The sequence below is a fragment of the Callorhinus ursinus genome, unplaced genomic scaffold (assembly GCF_003265705.2).
Source record: "Callorhinus ursinus isolate GAN/ISIS: 27379988/994484 unplaced genomic scaffold, GSC_fseal_2.0 scaffold19, whole genome shotgun sequence".
Classification (NCBI taxonomy): domain Eukaryota; kingdom Metazoa; phylum Chordata; class Mammalia; order Carnivora; family Otariidae; genus Callorhinus; species Callorhinus ursinus.
The window spans coordinates 22,254,745-22,269,125 of NW_027397081.1; the positions used below are offsets into that span (position 1 = coordinate 22,254,745).

A 14,381-nucleotide genomic window follows, 5' to 3' on the forward strand; every position below is an offset into this window, starting at 1 on the left:
TTTCCCCCCATTCATATTAAGTATCAATTAGTTGTTTTAAATTATTGATTTGTATTTAATTAACTATGCTATTACATCCCAATTAAATTCTTATAAGAGTAACCTGAAACAGCTATCGTCTTAAGTTTTTAAAATAATGAATTACATGAAAAGCTCAAGTGGCTTACCCTCCTTTAAGAAGAGTTAACAATTGTTGTGATAATTCCAAAGAGTCTTTGTGACCACCAGCCCACCTTTGCTTGCTCCTGCAGGGAGCACAGCTCCCTCAGACACCTGATGGTAAGGAACATGCAGCTTCATGCACCAATGGCAAGAACTGACACTGGGGAAGCCCTTCGCCCGCCCCTGCCCTCCATTTACTGCCTAGCATGGTGCTATCCACCGGGTGGCAAAGGCGGACCGTCTATCAGCAACTCCTCACCAGCTGTGGGGCCCATGGTTGTCTATGTTGCCACTGGCCCCAGACCCCACGGACCTGCGGGAAGTCTGGTGCCCATGTGGTCCTCACTCCTCTGGCTTCCCCAGATTCCTGCTCCACTGGCCTGACGCTATACATTGTGGTCAAGACACATCAGCCATTTATTGAGCAGCAATGAGCATTTTACTTTTCTCATCTTGTTTCCCCTCACACGGACCTTGTAAAGACAGGTGTTACTATTCTTCCCTTTCTTTATAAAGAAATGGACATTTTAGAGGGCTAAGGAGTTTACCTAGGCTCCCTAAGCTATTGAGTGGCAAAGCTTGAGTCCACCTGTCTGCCTGACGGCATGCCTGGTGCACCTTGCCACGCTCTGTTCTCAGTTCTCTGGAAGATACGCTCCTCACCAGCTGAGTCTCAGCGCACCGGGCTGGCTCTCTGATACCTTGCCTGGCTCTTGTCATCTTTCTTTTCATGGAAGGCTGGGCTCATCTTCTACCCTCAGACACTGCCTGGAGTCTTTTCTCCTAGCTCTCATCGCTTGGAATTCCAACATGGCCACCAACTGAATCAGAGCATGGCCTTCCTCTGGGCCACTTGGGTATCAGTGCAAGCCCCAGGGTTGGCAGGCTCTCCCACATTCCTGTGCACCCTGGAATTGGGACATAGGCTACCCCACCCCCTGGGGGCTGGATGCAGCCTGGCCTTGCCCACTTTCTACTGGCTGGTATCATCTGGGGCCAAGCTTACTTAATTCACCATCACCATTTAAATTGCCATTTACTGATTGCTTATGTTTGATTAGTCTCTGGGTTAGGCACTTTGCATACATTACCTTCTTTAAATCATAAAAATTCTCTTAAGTATTATTATTATTCCTATCTGATAAAACAGGAAACTGATAATCCAAAAGATTCAATAACTCACTCAGGGTCATACAGCTAGTAAGTGATGAAGCCAGTAAACCTGATTATTCGTGGGGTTCTTTGGATGACTGGTATAATATCTTTGTGAGAGGTGCTGGGGATCGGGGAAAGTTTAATGTTAGTTGAAGAATTTTATGGGAACAGTTTTATCACATGTACAAGATTACCTCAGCCATCTCTGGTTTAAGATGTCTGATCCCAGGGGGTTAATCGCTCCGTGAGGGAATATGACACAGAAACAGGGTCATGAAGGCCATTCCTCCCCCTGGCCTGTCATCACTTTACTTATCCTGTGAGGAACAGGGACTGCTGAAGGCCATATGCCTGCAAGGCTTTTAGACTTTTCCTAAGAGAAAGTTGGAATTGGTGAGTAATGTTCGAATGGGACCAGATGCTTGACAGCTGTATGCCCTCTCCCTAGGGAGGCTCCGCCTGGTATGGCCAGTCAATCACAGCTAGGAGGCCAGGCAGAAAGAGGCCATCTCTTTTCTCTTTTTTCTTTCAAGACCAATGGAGTTCCCAAAGGCCTAAGACGGAGGGCCATAAGGAAGCCTTTAAAATCCCCCCTTAACCCCGCACCCCCCCACCCCATCCCTTGCACTTCTCTTGAGACCCAGATTTTTGGGAAGGTAGAGGCCCAATAAAATGCTCTGACTATAAAACTGATACATGGATTTAATCTTCACACAGATTCCTGACAATATGGATTATTGGCCCCATTGTACAGGTCAGGCCGAGGGAAGTTGAATAATTCAGTCACACGGCTGCTGGGAAGTGTAGGAGCCAGGACCAAAATCGAGGCTCATCTGATCCCAGAGCCCAGGCTGTGCCATTTTGCTGGGATGTCATCTGGATGCTGAGCACACAGCCTAGGTGACCAGCAGGGACCTAGGTGGGAAGAAGGGGACCGTGTGTGTTCAGAGGGTGCTGGGCACTGGGGTCACGGGCATTTCTGCCAGTGGTCAGGGGGCGCTGAGAAGTCCATGTGGGAGCCGGGCCCCTGGAGAGTGCATGCCTGGAGAAGGCTGGGTTGCCTCCAGGGGAGACAGGGAGGTGCGGGCAGGGCAGGGAAACATGGAGAGTGGCTACTGTTTACTTATGGGTTTGCAAACCTCTTTGTCACCCATTTATGGCCTCAATAAAAGCATAAATGGTGAAGATTAACCAAGAGAGTCCCATAAGGGCCACAAGCTGGCCTTAAGGCGTTTATCAGTGGAGTCAGAGAGGAATGGCCAGCCTCGGCCCTCCGGCCCATGTCTGAAGAGAGCAGGGGTGGGGGGGTGAGGGGGCTGAGGGGTGGAGGCAGATGTTTGCTCTCACCTGGAACAAGGGAAGGGGGCGGAAGAGGGAAACGATGTCCTGGGAGTTGGGGAAGTACACGGAGTGTAGGGCCATCCAACCCGGCAGCCCCCCAGAACAGAGAATGAGGGCAACTGGGATGGTATGACAGAGAGAGAAGAGAGAAAGAGCGAGGGAGCACATGCTCGCTGACTATAGGGTCCTGCGGCCGGAAGGGGGTCAGCTAAGCCTCAGTGCGCTGGGGGAATGCCCTTTCCACTTTCTGGATAGAAAGCTGAACAGGAGGCAGGCCAGGGGATGGCATACTTTTGCTCCCAGGCAAATAAATCAGAGTTGTCTCTTCACAGTCCGGTAGCTACGCCTTGCCTTACAGCAGGAGCTGTGTCCTCCAGAAACTGCACACCTTCACGGGGGCAGGAGAAGGCAGGGCTGGGAGCATGGAGCCCCTCCCTGCCCTGCCCCTCCTCTCGCGTGTCCTGAACGAGGCCCAGCCCGGGGCCTGCTAACTGAAGCTAGAGAGGAGCCAAGGCCTGCAGGTGGGCTGGACCTTGGCCTCCAGGGCCGGGCAGATCTTCCTGCCGCTGCCCCAGCCCACAAGGCAAGGAAGGAAAGGAGGCGGTGGGGTTAGAAGAGCCGGCGGAGAAGGCAAGGGAGTCCTTGCTGTCCTCCCATTAACTGAAATCCTCCTTGAGCCTCACGCACCCCATTACAACTCTGTATCTTACAATTAAATTGAATCTGCCAGTTACCTCTCAGCACGGCAGCAATTCAAGCTCATTGGAGGCTTTCTTTGTTTATTTTTATTTATTTATTTATTTAGTAATTATTTATCTAGCTATCCATGTAGCTACACGGAGGCCCTCGCGCCATGTCTCTTCTGCCTTCAAAAATGAGGGTGTGCAAATGCAGTCTCTCCCACTTGGTGTGCGGGGCAGGAGGGGCAGGGCCGACGGGGTGAGCCGTTGCTGGGGGATGCCTCTGGGAGAAGCTTAGGGTGAATGCCACAGGCTGGTTCTACCCCCTTGTTCTTGCCCAAAGATGCCTTATGGAAGGTCTGCGAATTCCAGAAAGCTCCATGGAAACCCCTTGCCCCTGAGGGACTGGAACATGGGTCAGAGGACGAGATCCTGACTGGGTACCAGCAGCTAACACACCCACAGGGCTTTGAAGTCCTTCCATGCCAGATACAAGTTCTCCTGGAAAGCTCACAAGACATGAGACATTCCTAGAGGGGGCGGGCACCGATGATCAGAGTGGTTCTGAGACCGCCTGAAGTCACCCAGCTGCTCATGGCTGAGTTGGGATTTGAACACAAGGCTTGGGGTAAAACCAAGCCTCCCCATCTTCCCCAGAGCTCCAGACCCAAGCTGGCGGCCCAGCAGCAGAAATCAGAGCACCTTTCTTCTCTTTAATGTTAATCTTTCAGCATGAGGGGGCAGGGAGAGCCTGAGAGCTGTGATTAGGCATCAACCCCAAACAGATGCAGGGGAATGATTCTGAACCACTAGCCTTCACTTAATAAGAACATGAAAGTCTACTCAGTACGAGGCCATCCCAGTGGGAGGCTGATTGCTACCAGGCATGCCAGGGACTGCACAAACCCTACACATCAACAGTTGAATCCCAGAAAGGGGGCCCCATTCAGGGTCATCCAGTCTGGCAGCCCCACCAGAGCAGAGGATAAGGATGGCAGTACTAGAGAGAGAGAGAGAGAGAGAGAGAGAGAGAGAACGCACAGGCTCCCGTATGAGAGTGAGAGAATGGGAAGGAATTCCAGACTCCAGCCGACACCTTAGACAAATCTCCTCTGAAGAGAAAATGGTATTCACTACCATTGGCCACCTCCTCTCTTGCCTACCTGTCCCTATCAACCTGCTGTTTGGATCATCTGTGGGCCGTTTAGTACTTCTCCGAGCTGGGACAGGTGTACCACAACAGACCTGCAACCACACTGACCGCTCCTGGTCTGTCTTGGAGCCAGGGAACTCACAGGTTTCAGCCCATGTGGGCAGTGGCAGTCCACGTGTGTCTGTGACCTGTTTGCCCATAAGAAACTGTGAGGGATCTTGACTCAGGCTCTGTCCTGACCACAGAGGATGTCATAGCCACGTGAAGGAGGCTGGTGGCCCAGGCCTGAGCTATGGAAGGATTTATATCTCTTGTTGGTCTGGAGAAGGTTCTCTGGTTGGAGGATACCGTGAGGTAACCTGGTCCAGCACAAGAATAGCCTTTAACTGTGGGGCCTGGGGGGTAGGATGTCCACAGCTGTCCTGGCTTACAGGGTTTGGATGGGACAGCCAGGTCCTCCCCTAGCTCCTGAGGCTGAGAGAAGCCAGCCCAGGAAGCTTGGACCATTGGGGCCCACAGCTCTTGGGACTTCTCACACAGTAGTGTGGCCTTATTTTTTTTTTAATTTTTTTATTGTTATGTTAATCACCATACATTACATCATTAGTTTTTGATGTAGTGTTCCATGATTCATTGTTTGTGCATAACACCCAGTGCTCCACACAGAACGTGCCCTCTTTAATACCCATCACCAGGCTAACCCATCCCCCTACCTCCTCCCCTCTAGAACCCTCAGTTTGTTTTTCAGAGTCCATCATCTCTCATGGTTCGTCTCCCCCTCTGACTTAATCCCCTTCATTCTTCCCCTCCTGCTATCTTCTTCTTTTTCTTTTTTCTTAAACTATGTTGCATTATTTGTTTCAGAAGTACAGATCTGTGATTCAACAGTCTTGCACAATTCACAGCACTCACCATAGCACATACCCTCCCCAATGTCTATCACCCAGCCACCCCATCCCTCCCACCCCCCACCACTCCAGCAACCTTCAGTTTATTTCCTGAGATTAAGAATTCCTCATATCAGTGAGGTCATATGATACATGTCTTTCTCTGATTGACTTATTTCACTCAGCATAACACCCTCCAGTTCCATCCACGTCGTTGCAAATGGCAAGATCTCATTCCTTTTGATGGCTGCGTAATATTCCATGGTGTATATACACCACATCTTCTTTATCCATTCATCTGTCGATGGACATCTTGGCTCTTTCCACAGTTTGGCTATTGTGGACATTGCTGCTATAAACTTTGGGGTGCACGTACCCCTTCGGATCACTACATTTGCATCTTTGGGGTAAATACTCAGTAGTGCAATTGCTGGATCGTATGGTGGCCTTATTTTTTTTTCAAAGATTATTTATTTATTTATTTTATTTGAGAAAGAGAGAGAGAGAGCGCAGTGGGAGGGGCAGAAGAGGAGGGAGAGGGAGAAAATCTCAAGCAGACTCTGCTGAGCACCAAGCCCAACTCTGAGATCATGACCTGAGCTGAAACCAAGAGTCGGACATTTAACAGACTGAGCCACCCAGGTGCCCCTTAGTAGTGTGGCCTTTTGATCTGAGGTGTCTACCTTCATTTCCTTAGTCTGTGAAATGGAGACTCCTGAGCTATAGTGAAGACTGGGGATAATTTGTGCAGAAAGCTGGAGGGGAGGGTGAGGACAGTTGTGTTCCTATGACCTGTCCACATATATGGGACAAAGGCTGGACATATTGTAAGTTCCCTACAAACAAGAGTCACAAAAATAACAACATTTATAATAATATATTATAAAGAGCACGGGTGTGCTGAAAGTCAGACCAAGAATAAAATACTCTAAGCCTACAGTTTAGCCCGAGGGCTCTGGTTCTGGTTTGAGTAGAGTCTCCTCTACTGTTGAAAAGACAATGTCCACAGCTGCTTAGCGGACAGTGATGCCCAGCTCTCGGGAAAGGGGTGGGCTCCTGGTGTTCTTACGGGGGCCTACCAGCCCTGGCTTGCATGGTAGTGTAGGTCTAAGGCTGGTCTTTTGTAGAATCAGAGGAGCTGAGGGGCCTGATAATGGTCATTGTCAACCTGGCCAGCAGTTACTGAATAACCGCAGAGTGAACACAGGGCATGTACTGGGTATTGGAGTAGAAAGAAGGTTAAGGTTAAAGTTCACCATTGGAATCTTATAAACCAGCCAAGGAATTAGAACAAATCCAGAGAAAGACTCAGATAAAGGTCCTCTTGTTCAGTTCGAGCCATGATGAAAAGTTCTACCTGGCATTGCTCAGACCCACATGGAAGGAGGTGCCCATCTCTGTAAGCCATCCTTTTTTTTTTTTAGAGGGGGGAGGGGCAAAAGGAGAGGGAGAGAGAATCTTAAGCAGGCTCCACACCTAGCTCAGAGTCCAACACGGGGCTCAATCTACGACCCTGAGATCATGACTTAAGGGAAACCAAGAGTTGGATGCTTAGCCGACAGAGCCACCCAGGCGCCCAGCCATTCTTTAAGGGACACAGGACAAACCCAGCAACCCCTAGAGGAGGGTGCCAGGCCAGCAAGGGTCTGTAAGCCTTGCCACAAGAGACACAGGTGAAGAACTGGGTTGTAGAAGTAGGAAAGAGAAAAGACTGACCACGGGGCTTTAGGGGAACGAGTCTGGACCAGGTGATGGGGATTATAAGGAGGCAGGTTTCATTTCGGTAGAAGGAAGAAGTTGTCTTCAGTGCAAGGTGCTAGGTCTCTCTGAAAGGACTTAGGCCAGACTGGAGCCCAAGGGACTGTATGTAGGCGTTTGTCCTGTCCTGGGGCAGAGTCTGCAGCTATGGAGTGGGGCTCTAGGACCCGTGTGGAAGAGCTGTGTGCCTCTCTTCCCAGCTCTGCATTCAGTGATGTCACATGGGCCCCTCACATTGGCCATGGTGGGAGGATTTACAGCAAGGAAAATGACAAAGCTGCCATCAGGGCTCTTCCCTCCACTCTCCTTCCCGAGGGCTGGTCGACCAGCACACCACTGGCTGAGCTTTCACATTTGCAGAGAGGCCTGTTTACCCTGGTTCTGGCTTCTAGGTCTCTCACATATGGGACTGAGGGCCTTCACCTGTGGTTTCCACTTCACGTCAGGTGGGTCATCATCTCTCTGTGTCTCGTCCGGTTTTTACTGACCACTGACTGAGCTGAGGCTGCCAAGGTCCCGCCAGAGAAGCATGCCTGGTGGATGGCCCTGATAGCTCAGTCGGTTCAGTCTCCCACCTCCTAGCAGGACTCCACCATTCCAGAAATGTCACGACTGACTTGGCTTTAACATCTTCATCGGGGGCACACGCAAAACCTCTGCATGGGCAGCATCTGCTGATGGCAGCAAGTTCTTCCAGGCGCTTCTGTGGAGGCCTCCTGCTGCATCTTAAGCAAATACTTGGAAGAGTGGGAAGGGGGATTTCTTCCTATCCATTGTTACCAGATGTGAGATCCTGAAGATAAGGATTTACGACCTTGGGGCTCCCCCCGGCAGTGGGACAAAACAGCTAACATATATCGCCAAGCATGGTGCTAAGCACTACGTATAAATGATCTCATTTAATTCTTACACCTGCCCTGTGAAAAGGCACTGTGATGATCCTGGTTTTGTAGTTGATGACAACGGGGCTCAAGAAGGTTGAATCCTTTGCCCTTGGCAGCTCATCTCGAGAGCAGCAGAACCGAGCCCTGAATCTGGTCTGAGTTCTCTTAAATCCTGGTTCCCGCCCCCTGCCCCCAGGTCCAGGATCTTACCTCTCACAAATCCAAATCTCCTGGTTCACACTATGGGCATGAGGGAGGTGGGCAGCTCCGAGTGTCTGTCCTGTGAGGAACCGTCCCCCCACAGTGTTCCCCGAGGAGCATTCCATGGAATGACGGCTCAGAAGCTGCTGAGTCAGTGCACCATCACCCAAGTCCCTCCTCCACTAGTGGAAGGCTAGTTGTCATGGCCGGGGAGGCAGCAGGAGCTGAAAGCTCTGGGGACGGGCCGCCAGAGCCTGGTTGCCCCTCTTCTCTGTGCTCCCTGCTAGAGTGGAGCCATGGCATCTGCAGGGACCAAGCTCCATGTCAGACACCAGGGATCCTGGGGCCCTGCTGCTTGCCTCCCTGCTTGGGGCAGATGCTGGCCTGATTTTCCTGGGAACCTGTCTCTGCTCTAATTCAATGGGTGATCTTGGGTGAGTCACCTGCTCTTTCTGGGACTCAGTTTCCTCATTTGGAGAACAGAGAGCTTGAACTAGGGCAGGAGACTTAACCTGGTGTCTCAGAGGGGGCCTCTAGGGGCCCTACATCAGATCTTCTTATGCCCTTCTGAATATGCATACAAAACTGAGTCTGCATTCATTCTTCTAGGAGAGAACAGAGACTTTCATGTTTTGTCAAAGGGGTTGATGCTCCCCCACCCAAACTAATAGCGTCTCACCAAAAAGATCGCTAAGATCCCTCTAGCTTTAGGATTTGTTGGGTCTGAGATGACCCCTATCTTGATGACCATAGCTCAGAAATGAAGCTGCCTGTAGGGAACTGCGGGCCATGGAAGGACTCCTACTACTTTTTGCCAGTGCATTTCTTTTCGTGAGTGTCGGGAGCTCTGTGGGATGACGTATAACTCCAGTTTTAGCCTCTGGCACCACACAAAGGCGAAGCGGCTCTCCCATGCTTCTTTCTGTACTGCCATCTGGGGGCACTTAGTTCATTCAGGGCCAGACTTCCCTGGGGCTCAGCTGGGAACTCTCCCTTTCCTCACATGCTGGGCATGACCCAGGGCTCTGGAAGCCAGGATGTGTGGTCTAGAAGGACGAGTCCACAGGTATTTCAAGCACTGCCCCCGTCTCCAACCTACTCAGTTCCTACACTGTTTGCACTAGATTACCCATGTTTCTTTGTGTATTTTCTTATGCCTCTGGTCTTGTGTACATATTTGATCTCGTGCATTAGTCAGAAATGTCAGAATGTTAGAACCGGAAGGGAACTTAGGAGTCCCCCCATTCACCCTTGTACGGAGGAGGAAACGAACACTCCGGGGAGGGAAGTCATTTCCCCAGAGCCACCTGCTGCAGAGCTGTGTCCTTGCCTTTCCCATCCTGGGGGGCGCCAGCAGCAGGGATGATTGCCCACCTTCCTCCCCAGTCTCGTTTGCTGATCGGCCCTCTGCCCTACCACATGTAGGGTCAGGCTGAGTAGGTCTGAGAATGCGCCCTGCTGATTCCCGTTCTGTGTCTGCGACCTGGTCTTTCTGCTGGGGATTCCTGCACTGCCCTCCAACACCTCATCCCACCCCTAGTTCAAGACCCCCTCAGGAAACTCCCTCTCCACTCCTTCTTCCATCCATCCCTGCAGGTGGGCACTCCCTCCTCTGGACCCCCATGCCTTGCACATTGCTTTGCTATGAGACTCTCTATGAATGAAACGATGGCTTATTATCCTTTGCTCCACCCTCGTGACCGTGAGGCAGGGACCAGCTCAACAGATACTTGTGTCTCTCTTACCTAGCACAGAGCGTGGCATACAGCAGGCTCTCAGTAAGTGCTTGTATTGGATGAGTGACCAAACAGACTGGGGGGATCTAGCCTTCCGTCAGACAGATGGCCAACTGATCTGGCACCTTAGTTCCCTTTCAAACCTTGGGGGCCAAGATGAAGGCTCAGGTCCGAGAGTTTATCTGGGGGTTTGAGAATGGGACTCTGTACGACTTCTGCTCTCATCGGCCTTTTTTTCCATTTTCCAGAAATGTGCCGTAAGTCAGCCTCGGACGTGGGTCAGCCTTATGCGGTTAAGCGTCAAGTCATTCAGGTTTACATCTTTGATTTTTTTCCTCTTTATCATTCACTCGCTCAGTCACTCACCCCCTATTTGTTGAGAGTTCACGATGAGTGGGTTCCGGTTGCCATGGATACCGTGTGAACAAGATAGACAATTTTTGCTTTCCCAAGCTTCTGTTTTAGACAGCATCTATTTAGTTCCTTTCCCTTATACATCACTTAGTGGGAGAAAGTGTCACATCACTTGGACACGTCACCGGGCCTCAGCATCTCCATCTGCAAAATGCTGTCCCTGGAGCCTCGCCCGAGTGGCAGTGTGCGTCAGGCCCCACAGCCTGGCCCTGCTCGGGGCTGCTCTGAGGGTGGGTGCACCCGCTCGTGGGGGAGGGTTAATTTGTTTCCTCTCTTCCCTGGCGCTTTGTTTCTGGAGGCACATCGAGAGGGCCCTTTTTAATCAGCTGAGGAGCAGAAGACTTCAGAGCCACAGATTAGGTCCTCTGTGCTGGGATTGTAAAACCAAGCATGGGGAGTAGTGTTTGCTGAGTAGCTACCCTGTGCTGGGCACTGTTCCACACGGTTATGCTGTTCCCTCCACATAGAAGTGGAGACGCAGCTGCCTGTCTCCTATTTCTCAGATGGGAAAACTGAGGCACAGAGAGGCTAACGGGCTGGCTCACCGACCCCCAGCACATTGTAGGCAGCGGAGCAGGCTGAGAACCCGCGGCTTTCCTGCTGACCACCACTCAGCCTCAGGGGGGACACTTGCCCCCATGGCAGGGGGTGCTCTGCTGGAGTGGAAGGAAGAGAGGACTAGAATGTAACTGAGTCCTCTTTCAATAAAGGCCTCAGCATCATGTTTGCCTTGGCAGCGTTTCGTATCGACCCGGTGTGTGGCACATGGATTAAGCATGCAGTCGGGTGGTCTTTAAAGGATGAACATTTTCTCTAGGATCAATAAGCCGAGTGAGTTTGGGTCTAAATTCATCAAAATGTCACCCGAGAGAAATTCAGTCTCTGGACTTCTGCACTCAGTCGGGTCGATGGCAGAGGGCAGGATCCAGGGAACACCGGTCTCTGGAAGGAGAATATCTGGGCGTCTTTGGACCACCGTGAGTGCAAGACCCTGGGGTGGGGCTGGAGACCAGCATCCTAGAAACTGGCCATCCCTCCTGGGTTCTAGACTCCATCCTTGCCTTCGGGGAGAGTAGCAAAGTGGTATGACTGTCTGAGGCCACACGGCTACTGGGTCCGGATCGAGCCTGAAGCCCGGGCTCTGTCCCCCAACACATGCCACCTTTATGAAGCAGTCGCCAGAGAAGGTCTACGCCAGAGCTCACCAAGAGGTCCCTGCCAGCCCTCCATGGCTCGGAAAGATGAATAGGCAGAGACTAAACAGATGATGGCAGTGTGGCTTCTAGTGATTTCCACCAAGAGCCCTTGAAATTTATCACTTGGGAGGGTAGTTAGTTCCCAAACACAGGTGAGGATAAAATCCAATTTCTTAAATTCCATGTGGGGCTAGGGGACCTCAGGCTGCTCTGTCAATTATGACCTCCTCAGGTACCAGGGACTGAAGATCCTCATTTCCTTAAATCCTCCTGCTTGTTGTCTGAGCTTTTATCCCTCTGATCTACTTAGTAGATTTCTACTGGGCCTTTGTGCTGCCGAGCACTCAGGGTCTCCAGGACCCACTGTCTTGTTTAACTGGTAACTTCTTTCATGAACCATATAGGGTACTGGATAAAGCAGGGAGCTGGCAGGTGGGGAGAACTGGGGAGAGGGAGTGTGAAGGATGGGGACAGAGGAAACAAGGGAACGAGCACAGAAGCCCATGCAACATTGGCCCCATGGGGACAACTCCCTGAGCGGGATGGCTTTTGTGTCTTTCTCAACATCTGGATTTGCACCTAGATCTGGATGATCCTTGCAGTTTCCCACTGCTGGTACCCTGGGTCCTGAGACCCCCCATCTGCTCGCATGGTCCCCCACTGCTTTGCACCTCTGTGTTAAGGTTATCTGTCCAACTCATCTGTCTGCCTGTCTCCTTGGATCTTGGAATTCTTTAAAAACAGTACACGCAGATGGGGCCGAACATTGGATGAAAGCTGAAAGTATAAAGTATACAGATGTACGGGGCTCATTTCAGCTCTCCAGGGGCCCCCACGGCTGGGACACAGGATGCACACCCAAAGGGCAACCAATATTCACTGTGCTGGTCTGGCCAGGGAGGGCTTCATGGAGGAGGTGAGACTAGAACTGGGCTGCATAGGATGCTGGGGACCGGTCAGGAGAGGGGGGAGGAGTTTGAGGAGGGTTGAAGGTTCAGGGTGGGAATGGGCAAGGGGGAGCATGGATTGGGGCAACCAGGCAGGGTCTGTGCGGGGAAATCTAGAAAGGGAAGTTGAGGCATTCTGTGGAGGGCTGTGACTGTGGAGGGTGGAGCCAGAATTTCCTTTCCTCTTGCCCAGATCAAGTTCCATGTGGTTCCAGGCATTCATGCACTGGCCTCCTGGTGAGTCTCCTGTGGGCAAGGCTGTTGGCATGGTGTCTGTGCACCCTGGCCAAGCAGGGCCATGTGTGGCCTGGGACTGCTCAGCTCTGTCTTCCTCTCTTGAGTCCAGCAAGGAAGAACCAGCCCCGGACTCTTCAGGTTTGAGGGACCCTCTGTCCACCCTGGCTATGGCCTGATCCAGGAGTCTTCACTTGAGCCCGGATTAGGTCTCAGAACCAGAGGAAGACGACACTTGCACACGGACAGCCTCTGGTGTTCTGATAAGGAAGGGGAAGATTCACCCCGAGGGAGAAGGGGGGTGGTGCTGGAAAGGGGACTCTTACTGAGTCCCTGTAACAGATCGGACCTGGCCTTATGGCTCCCTGGCTATACGGGGTAGGTATTCAGTCTCATTGCACAGATGGGGAAACAGAGAGCCTTGGGAGTCAAGCACCCACCCCAAAGCCATACAGATAAGTTGCAGAGGGCTTGGAGCCCACATCTGCCTGATTCCAGAGCGAGGCTCCTCCCCTTTATTTGGCCCTGGTCGGCCTGTGTGGTTCCTCTGGCCTTACTGGATGACCTCTAGCAAATCATTGACCCTCTCTGGCCTTCAAGGGTCTCGTGTCTCCAACGAGGGGGTGAACTCTCAGTTGGCCTCCCTGCTCAGATTAGACCCGGGGCTCTCTCCCTCATGACTGTCCCCTCCGAGAGTGGGTTGTTTGCTACGCAGCCTGGGTTTCTCCAGCAGCACCTGTGACCACTTTTCCCAGCCTTGCTAAGCCCCGGTTTGTGCTTCTGCATTAGTGTTTTGTGAGAGTTGGTATCAGAACGCACTCCCCTGATGTTGCTGGAAGCAATAATCCAGACACGGTTGGAGGCTTTAGCAGAAATCCTCCACTACAGCAGAAGAAAGCAAACCAGCAAAGCAAGGATTTCAGCAGATGCAAAATCTGCCCATTTACCTTCCCATTCTAGGCTCAGCGGGGATGGCTGAGAAGTGGAGGGCCCCCTCCGCTCCAGGTCTCCCCAAAGGGTGAGAGCTGAATGCAGAGGTCTCCGTTTGTACGGTCCCGCGAGGACAGAAAATGCAGGTCACCAAGTATTCCCCTTCTGCACTCACATGGAGATTCTACTGAGTGCTGGCCGCACAACAGGCCAGTGCTCCCCGCGGTCACTCATTTTCTTATTGAGTCCTCACAACATTGACACAGAGGTAGGATCATCTTTAGTTTTGGTATGAGTCTCAGATGGCTTAAGGCTTTGTGTGCAAAGTCACACAACCAGTAAATGAGAGAGCAGAGAAAGGTGGCTCCTTACCAACCGGGATACTGCTATCTGGTCTTGGGAGTTGGCCTCTTCCATCTCTCTCCCCTGTCTGACACCAGCTCCTCGTCATCATGGAGAATTACCCTGACCCGTCTAGCCTGCTTCCCTGGCCCTACCCCTCCCGTGTGCCATCGGAGCCTCCTCCGTCGGACACACCGATCTGTGGTCACAGACCCCACTGCTGTCCTCAGCTGGGGTGGACTCCTTCAGAACTGAGGGGGTTGCGTGCCTCCTAGGGAAAATAAGTTCCTGCCCTAGGCTAACCAGCAGCTCTAGGGAAATATGTTATCTTTCCAAAATGAGGTTTTTCATTTCTGAGACA

The 14,381-nt window shown here is 51.8% G+C and overlaps 1 protein-coding gene across 4 annotated transcripts in view; it reads right to left on the bottom strand.

Annotated features, from left to right (window-relative positions):
- KIRREL3 (kirre like nephrin family adhesion molecule 3) overlaps positions 1–14,381 on the bottom strand; it is a 541,225-nt gene that overhangs the window by 130,168 nt on the left and 396,676 nt on the right. The gene's annotated exons all lie outside the window — the stretch shown is intronic.